Source organism: Entelurus aequoreus, linkage group LG05, assembly GCF_033978785.1.
Source record: "Entelurus aequoreus isolate RoL-2023_Sb linkage group LG05, RoL_Eaeq_v1.1, whole genome shotgun sequence".
NCBI classification, from domain to species: domain Eukaryota; kingdom Metazoa; phylum Chordata; class Actinopteri; order Syngnathiformes; family Syngnathidae; genus Entelurus; species Entelurus aequoreus.
Genome location: NC_084735.1, coordinates 39,720,871 through 39,730,255, shown reverse-complemented (window position 1 = coordinate 39,730,255; position 9,385 = coordinate 39,720,871).

Below are 9,385 nucleotides of genomic sequence, written 5' to 3'. Positions count from 1 at the left end.
ACCTACCCAGTACTGGTTTGGAGTTATCTTCCAGTCAGGTAGTTGAATTAGCTAGGTCAATAGGGGCAAGATTAGAGAATATATCAAAGCCAGTTTGTGCCAAAATATTATCCCTGATCATACAACCACTGTAAGCCCTGACCGACCTCAGCATGTCTCCCACCCTGACCAGTGTGGCACCACTGTCATTGATGCTTCAAAGCTGAATTTGGTACTACGTTCTGAAGTCAATGTTCCACCGTACTTTAGAGGGGATAGCACAGATAAATACTCCATCTTGGAGTGGAAGGAGTTAATGAGGAGCTACACTTCCAAACATGGGTACAGTGGGACAGAGAGTATTGGGGAGGTTGTAAACAGACTCCTAGGCAAGGCCAGGGATGTCACCAAAGTATGGTTGCGCAGAAATCCTGACACGATAGAGGTTAATGTAGTCTATGGTGTGTTAAGATGCCATTTTGGTGACGTGGTGCACTCCGACCTACCCCTAGCTGACTTCTATGCAGTACAGCCTGTTGCTGGGGAAAACCCTCTAAACTACTGGGTTGGACTCAACAAATTAGCTAAAATTACAGAGCAATGCTTAGTCAGTAAAGGTGAGCCTGTTACGGAGTTGAGTCGTCATGCAGTTATCATGTTTGCCCGTAACTGCCCTGATAAAGAACTGGCACTGATATTTAAAACAAAGCCAACTCGTGAATGGTCTGCCCAGGAGGTACAAGAACACCTTGATAACCACAGGAAGGTGCAGACATTTTGTGGGAGTCAATTGTCAGTACGAAGGAGGTGACAGTGGGAGCGATTCAGGAGGGGATGGTCAGTGATATTCAGATGGGGGGGATTTTATCTTCTGCTCCCAAAGTCGTGCCGAACCAGCTACCCTCTGCTGAGGAAAAATCCACAATGGACAGAGTTTTGCAGTTACCTGAGTGTACATTTTCTAGTAATGCTCAACTAGCACACGACTCGCCTCATAGTACGGCACACAATTCATCGCAGAACAGAGCACCCAGATACACTCGCGACTGTAGAGTGTGTGGCAGTTCTGACCATAGCACCAGTGTGCACTGCCGGATGAACATGTTATGCTTTAGGTGTTACTTACCAGGCCATATTGGCGCTAATTGTAGTCAGGCAGTTCCGCCTCAGTCACCACACATTCGGGTGCCTCAGAGTTCGGAAAACTAGACAGCTCCTCTTTGGCGGAGGGCAATGTGGGGCTAGGTGGTTTTCCCTCTATTGATGATGATATTCAATCAGTGTTTTCTGCTGGCTGTGAATTAGCGCCATCAGACATAACAGTGATTTTTCAGAACACAATGAGAACAGGCGAAAGTGACAGTTTGTTTTTCACCAATGTGGTATCAGGGGACAAAGTCAAGGTTCAGGGGATGTTAGATAGTGGGTCCATGGCCACTTCTCTGCACGCAGATCTTGTACCTCAGTTGAGGGAGGCGGGAGTAGTGGGTGGCGATTTAATATCCTCTACAGACATTGTTCTCATTGGGTGTGGTGGGAAGCAGACAGAGCCAGTGGGGATTAGTGACATGAAACTCAGACTTGTTTGACTCTGATTATCTTGATCCAGTGCTGATTATTGACGGACAGGTAGACAAAATGATTGTGGGCACTAATCTTCTGAAACCGATCATCAAAAGATTTAAGTCTGATGAGGCTTATTGGCGTATAGTGGACAAATCTGATTTTCCGCAGCAGCCAGTGAGGCCAGTGAGTTCATTCGGCTTCTGGCCAATCTGGAAAGGTGGAGGGGGGACAGTCAAGCTTAAACAGGCAGTAACATTGGAGCCTATGAGTGAACATGTTGTGTGGGGCCGCCTTCCCAAAAAGACTATACTCTCAGTTGGCAGTACTGTTATCGTGGAGCCAAGTTCATCATGTTGTGTGCCCCGTAACATACTAGTCGGTAGAGTAATGACTCCTTTGTGGGGAGATGGTTGGGTCCCCGTGAAAATAATCAACCCAACTACATCCACATTGACTTTGCAAAGAAATGCAAAAGTGTCAGATGTTTCCCCATGCATCGCATTGGAGGATTTTGATGATGGTATCGAACATACTGTTCACCAAAATGTGGTGAGAGTTAACAGTGACGACTGTCATGGTAGTTTGACAGCGCAGAGCTCGGTGAGGGGCAGTGTTATAAGAGGGGATACTAGGCTTGAGGGTCTGGGTCTCTGGGGGTTGTCAGTGAATGAATGTGACATATCTCCAGCTTGGAAAGAGAAATTGACTGATTTGATTGTGAAGTACGAGAGCGTGTTCTCCAGACACACTTTGGATTGTGGGGAGGCTACTGGCTTTTGTCACCGTATTCGACTGACTGATGACCGCCCCTTTAGGTTGCCTTATCGGAGGCTCTCTCCGGCACACTACCAGAAGTTGAGAGAGACTCTGGATGAGATGGAAGAATGGGATATAATCAGAAAGTAAAGTAGCGAGTACGCTCACCTTTGGTGTTGTGTTGGAAAAAAGATGGTAACCTCAGAGTGTGCACAGATTTTCGCTGGTTAAACGCCCGCACAGTCAAAGACGCTCACCCTCTGCCTCATCAGGCGGACGTGCTGGCGGCGCTGGGGGGTAATGCCTTTTTCAGCAGGCTTGATCTGACGTCGGGCTATTACAATGTGCCACTCCACGAGGATGATAAGAAATATACTGCCTTTTCGTCACCTCCGGGGTTACATGAGTAGAATCGCATGCCTTAGGGCCTCTGTAATAGTCCAGACACTTTTATGAGGATGATGCTCACCATTAGAGATAAATGCTTTAAAATGTAATATCGGAAATTATCTGTATCGTTTTTTTTTATTATTGGTATATTTGTTTTTATTTTTTATTAAATCAACATAAAAAACACAAGATACACTTACAATTAGTGCACCAACCCAAAAAACTTCCCTCCCCCATTTACACTCAGTCACACAAAAGGATTGTTTTTTCTGTTATTAATATTCTGGTTCCTACATTATCTATCAATATATATCAATACAGTCTGCAAGGGATACAGTCCATAAGCACACATGATTGTGCGTGCTGCTGGTCCACTAATAGTACTAACCTTTAACAGTTAATTTTACTCATTTTCATTAATTACTAGTTTCTATGTAACTTTTTTTATATTGTTTTACTTTCTTTTTTATTCAAGAAAATGTTTTTAATTTATTTATCTTATTTTATTGTTTTATTTTTTTTTAAAAGGACCTTATTTTCACCATACCTGGTTGTCCAAATTAGGCATAATAATGTGTTAATTCCACGACTGTATATATCGGTATCGGTTGATATCGGTATCGGTAATTAAGAGTTGGACAATATCGGAATATCGGATATCGGCAAAAAAGCCATTATCGGACATCCCTACTCACCATCTTTGGTGATCAGAACTTCATGTCTCTGCTTTGCTACCTTGACGACGTGTTGGTATTTGGCAGGACGGAGCAGCAGAGTCTGGAAAGGCTGGAGCTAGTTTTCAAGCGTTTGCAGCAGCACAACCTGAAAATCTCTCTCCGGCTAAATGTAAATTATTGCGGAGATCTGTAAAGTTTTTGGGGCATGTGGTTTCTTAGGAGGGGATATCCACTGATTCAGACAAGGTGCGGGCCATTGTGAGCGTGAGTGAGTCCGACATGATGGACAGTGATGGTGTCACACCTTCAGTTGATAAGTTGTGCTCGTTCCTTGGCATGGTAATATATTACCAACATTTCATTGAGAACTGCTCTATGATAGCTAATTTATTTATGATAGCAATTTTTGGCCATTCAACATTCCAGTTTATCGTTGTCTGTGTCATTATTGATATATATATATGGATGCTACAATACATTATATTACTCTATCTTGTTAGGTGTGGCGGCTAATTTGAAGCTGTACATTGAGGAGAAACCCTAAATGTAGTTACACCGGATGTATAGCTTAGCACTTTTATTTTGAAGCCAGAAAAGTGTGTGATTGTGTCTTAAAATGTCTTAACGTTGGATCGACTGTTTGCAATGAAAAAAAAGTATTTTTACGACATTCTGCCAACCGTCTTTCATTTCTGTTGAACTTTTATGTCATCTTACTTACGAAAGCAGTCACAGTAACAATCTAAATGTTATGTTATTTCACTCCACCCTAACCGTAATCTGAACACGGAAGTGAAGCACTACCCACCTCTAGAATGACACGCGCAGCAGGCGTTTGTTGCAGGGATGCCGCCTCTTCTCACGGTGAAAAAGAGTCCTTTCTTGTCGGGAGAACAACTTGCCATGACTTTGAACTTGATATTTCCATAAGGCAGACTTTTCATTTGTCAATTTCTGCCAACATATATATATATATATATATATATATATATATATATATATATATATATATATATATATATATATATATATTTGATGTCTTTGTGTACGTGTTGGATAGGGCATAGTTTACGTGCTAAAAGCTAGAGGAGGGCGGGATCTAATGCTTACAACATTTTGAGGCGTGATAACTCTCTAGGGCTGATACTGATAACTGTGCTGTCCAGTTGTTACATTTTGTTTTCGTACACTTCTGAGTCTAATCTGCAGGTATTATATAGATTAGGCATGCAGTTACAAATCAAATATGTTAGATAGCAGTAGTCTATAGGTTACGGTGTGTTGAAGTAATCAGGTAGTAGTCTTTGCCATTAAACTAAATGTGCAAACCTTGTCTTTTGTTGTGTTCTAGAAAGTGTTTGTACTGTAAATCAAGGATTTTCAACATTTTCCAGGCCAAGAACCCCCAAACTAAAGGGAGAAATGGCGCAGGGACCCCGTACTTGTATGTCCTGTATATACTTGCCTTTTAAATCAAACTGGTCCTAAAGGTACATTGTTGTTGTACAATATAAGATATTCTAATACAACAGTAGTTGATGGCAACTAGTGTACTAATTAGCCGCGGGCAGCTCGGGCTGCTGATCGCTAGGTATGTTAAATGCTTATTGTCATGTCTGTTCATGTTTTTGTTTTGGTCATGCGTCATGTCTGTTCATGTTTTTGTTTTGGCCATGTGTTTGTTTTTTGGACTCTTTTTAGTTCCTGGTTGCACTTCCTTGTTTGGTTTGGTTTCCTTGGTCACCCATTAGTTTTCACCTGTCTTGTCACGCACCTGTTTCACGTTTCGAGTCACGCACCTGTTTTCTCTGATCACGTCACTATTTAAATCTGTCTGTTTCTGTTGTTCGTCCTGGCGTCCTCGCACTTTTTGATCCCTCCACTTCATGTCATGTCACAGTTCTTTGCCAAGTAAGTTTTGTTCATCTATGCCACAGTTAGTGTTTTTGTTTTATTGTTCATAGTTTCTGCCTTTGTGCAAGTTTTGTGTTTCTACCCAAGTTTTGTATTTCCGCCCTCGTGCAAGTCTTTTGTTTTGTATAGCCAAGTTTTCTACCTCCACTGTGAGCGCCTTTTGTTTATTCCTTTTTTATTGTTAAATAAACATGTATTTAAATTCACGCCTCGCACGGGCCAATTTTCCTTTGCCTTCCGGAGAAGCAAAACCCAAGAACCCAGTCGTGACACTTATATGGATATAATATAATTATTTATGTATGTTTTTATTTTAAACCTGCTCAATATACCATGTGGTCATGTAACTGCCATTCCTAAGCTAGACCACAGCATGCTGTGTTGTGTTGTTCATTTGTATTAAAAGACATTTACATTTGGGTAAAAATTGTGACAATAAATATATTTAAAAAATCTAACCAAAAATTTCACGACCACCCTGCAGTAACTCTGCAGACCTTGTGGAGGTCGGGGGAGCCCATGTTGCAGTATTGTATTTATTACACACCATCTGTTTGATTTTACTGTGCAAAGTTGTAGTTTTCATTTACACATTTGTAGGTGTTGAAATTGCCAAGTAAAATCTATGTTGCTAATCAGTAGCGTGTATATGGCATATACAATAAAAGTTGTCATCGAGCTAGAACAAGTGGGGCATTGGTGCCGAGCACTTTCTGTCTGGCATGTTTACTTTGTGGTTTGGTAAATTGCAACTTTACCCTAGAGCAGTGGCATGCAGTCAATAGAGGCAGGGGAGGCACGGCCTCCCCTGCCATCATGGAAAGAAAAAAAAAAGTAAAAAGAAAAAAAAAAAATCAATTGTTATATGTATCCAGTGATTATACTAAAGTTATTTTCCATTTAACTTCCCCAGTTTTAGATTATTTTTATTTTTATTTTCACATTTGCCGTTCAAATACTGAGAAGAGACGGTGCGGTGATCAGCAGCCAGTTGAGGCACGTCACTGCGTTGTGCCTCAACATGGATTGTGCGCAATGACTCGGCTAACTGCTGGCCTGCTGTGCAGTGATACTGTATTGCTATATGAATTATATTATACATTTCCATAATTTAGTTAGCTGAGGTATATAATGTACAGTGTATTTTGTCAACAACTGTATGTGTGTAACGTATTTCTTGTGCTGAACGATCATAAAACTGGAGGCTCGTCTCATGACCCCGCCTCCTGGTGCCAAGCACCTCCGCCGCAGAATGCACCGCCCGACGGGAGCGCCACACCAACCAAATCCCACACCCAAACCCTCCACGTGCAAGACCGAATCCACCCAAAAAAAGTCACTTAACAAGAAGCCAAAAAGTGCAAAAACAACAATGCTCGCGCGGCCGTGATCAGGGACACAACATTAGGTAAACTTGCAGACTGCTGCGCGGATTTCATATTTCATTCATTCACGACTCTTTCAACATGAACACCACTGCTCCCGCACTTATAAGTAAAGGTAAGACCATAATAACGTTTTTTTTTTATTAAATGTGCTTTTTTGTGTGCTACAGTTTGTAAGTGTAAAGTTAAAGTACCAATGATTGTCACACACACACTAGGTGTGGTGAAATTTGTCCTCTGCATTTGACCCATCCCCTTGCTCACCCCCTGGGAGGTGAGGGGAGCAGTGGGCAGCAGCGGCGCCGTGCCTGGGAATAATTTTTGGTGATTTAGCCCCCAATTCCAACCCTTGATGCTGAGTGCCAAGCAGGGAAGAATGCTGGTATGGCTTTTAAACATAACCCATTAACTGCTGCCAATCAAATGGTGAATAAGATACTCTTTAGGGTTCATATGTTTGTAAATCTGACTGTGATGAAGTCCGTGCCTCACCAGACATGAACCTCACCGCACGCCACTGCCCTAGAGGCAGTCCGGCAGAGTACACACTGAGTGCTTTTTTTCTCCGTCAAGAGCTTGAGCTAGTTTGAGGTCTGCATCTAGACGTAGCATCACGTGCGTCAAAGGTATCAGAAAAGGATACTGTTTAATTTTACGTAAATTGGTGCCTGGTAGTATCGACGGAATTTGGTCAGTACTGAATTTGGCACGCATCCCGAACAACAAAGGACTTCATTTGCCTGTGTTATATACAGTAGTGGGCAAGTTACTTAGAAAATGTAGCAAGCTAAGCTACAAGTTACTCTTGAATGTTCTCTCTTCTTTTATCCAACTCCCTCGTCGTCATTTGGAATGGGCGTGTCTCTTATAAATTATCTTCCTGGTTTGATGACCCGCCTTATCTTGCCTCCGATTGGCCTGTCTGTAATGTTTTGCCCTAACCTTAACCAATCGTGACTCATCATACTAAACCAACCAATCATCATGGATTTTTTTCTGTATTTTTTTGTCGCCTGCCCCAGGATCTGTGCAGACCATTTCTCTCTTTCTTTTCTCCTTCTCTTCTCCCTCTCTATTCGTTTGTAGTTTGTAACTTTGTAACTTTGTAGCGCAGCTACCCTCTACATGGGTCTAAAAATAGCCAAGCTACGAAAATCGCTACTCGTTTAAAAAGTAGCAAAGCTACTGCCAAGCTACTGAGAAATGTAGTAAAGCTACGCATGCCCAACACTGGTTATATGATAGATTGTTGAAGGGAATTTAGTAAAAAAATAAACATGAGAGAGAGAAGCTTTTTTTTGCCAAATCAGGCAGTTGGTGCCCTACCACACAAAGTTTGTTAGCATGTGATACAGTGTCGAGTCAGTCATTTTGCTCAAGTGTGTGTTTGCAAAGTCTGTCAGCACCAGTTGCACACACAAAGTCAGCATTATGTGTTGTGCAGTGATCTGCTTGCAAGCGTTCTCCGGTAGTGTCGGAAATGATGCAGTTAAGCCATTTTTTCAGAACTGGAATGCAATATTTCATTTTGCCTTGCTTGGATGTTTCGTAGACTCTGAGCTCATCCATCTTGTTTAGCTCAGTGTGTAGCTCCAGCTTACTATATCTGTGCCTGTGTGGGCTCTTTCCACTACCTTCACCGAAAAAAGAAAAAAAAATATCCCAGTGCACCGATGAGCTCTACTGGCATTCCTGTTGTAGTGAAAACATGAGATGGTTCAATCTACTTCAGATTTTTAAGAGATCATGATATCATGATGATATGATATTGGGAAAGTTAGATTATTATTTTTTTAAATGTCTGTAATCCTTTTAGTAACTCTTTCTTTAATAAAAAGGACTGGCAACAAATCTAGTATGTATATTTGGTGGTATTGACGACTGTACTCGTGTTTTAATAACTCTGTTTAGATTTTGTCCGTGACGAAAAGCGAGCCTGACGTCACACTTGCTTCGCGTTGCTTGGAGCCTTTCTCTCATTCAAAGCTGCCAGTGTCATCTTAAATTGTGAAGATTGCTGTCCATGGGTATATGCTGAATATATTAATGTACGTCCAAAGCGCGGACACGCTGCCTTCGCTCCAGACAACCAAGTGCGTATAGCTTACGTAATCACAACATCGATTTCGGGAGCACTGTTCCAGGGATTAAAGTGTCTTTTTCCGGCAAAAAATGTTGGTGCATCATTAGTTAAAACTGCGCATAAAATAAACTATGTATAGCCATAACACTGTAACTACCTGCTGGTGTTATTGTTTATGTTAGTGTGTTATGATGGTAATTTTTCCCATGGTCTGTGTCTGTGAACACACCGTGTCGGCAGAGAATGAACAAGTGTTGTGTAACTAGGAGTGAAGCACGGAGACAGGCGTATGTGCAAGGAGGAATTAATTGTTGGAATTGGGCCCATTGTTAGCATAAAATTGGCAATAATAGCGTAAAAGAAAGTCAGACTTTGTTTTCTTCTGGACGTTACAATACATTATATTACCGTATTTTCAAAAAGCACTATAAGGCGCACCGGATTATAAGGCGCAACTTCAATGAATGGATATTTTAAAACTTTGTTCATATATAAGGCACACTGCATTATAAGGCGCACCGCATTATAAGGCGCATAGAATAGATGCTACAGTAGAGGCTGGGGTTACGTTATGAATCCATTAGATAGAGCTGCGCTAAAGGGAATGTCAACAAAACAGTCAGATGGGTCAGTCA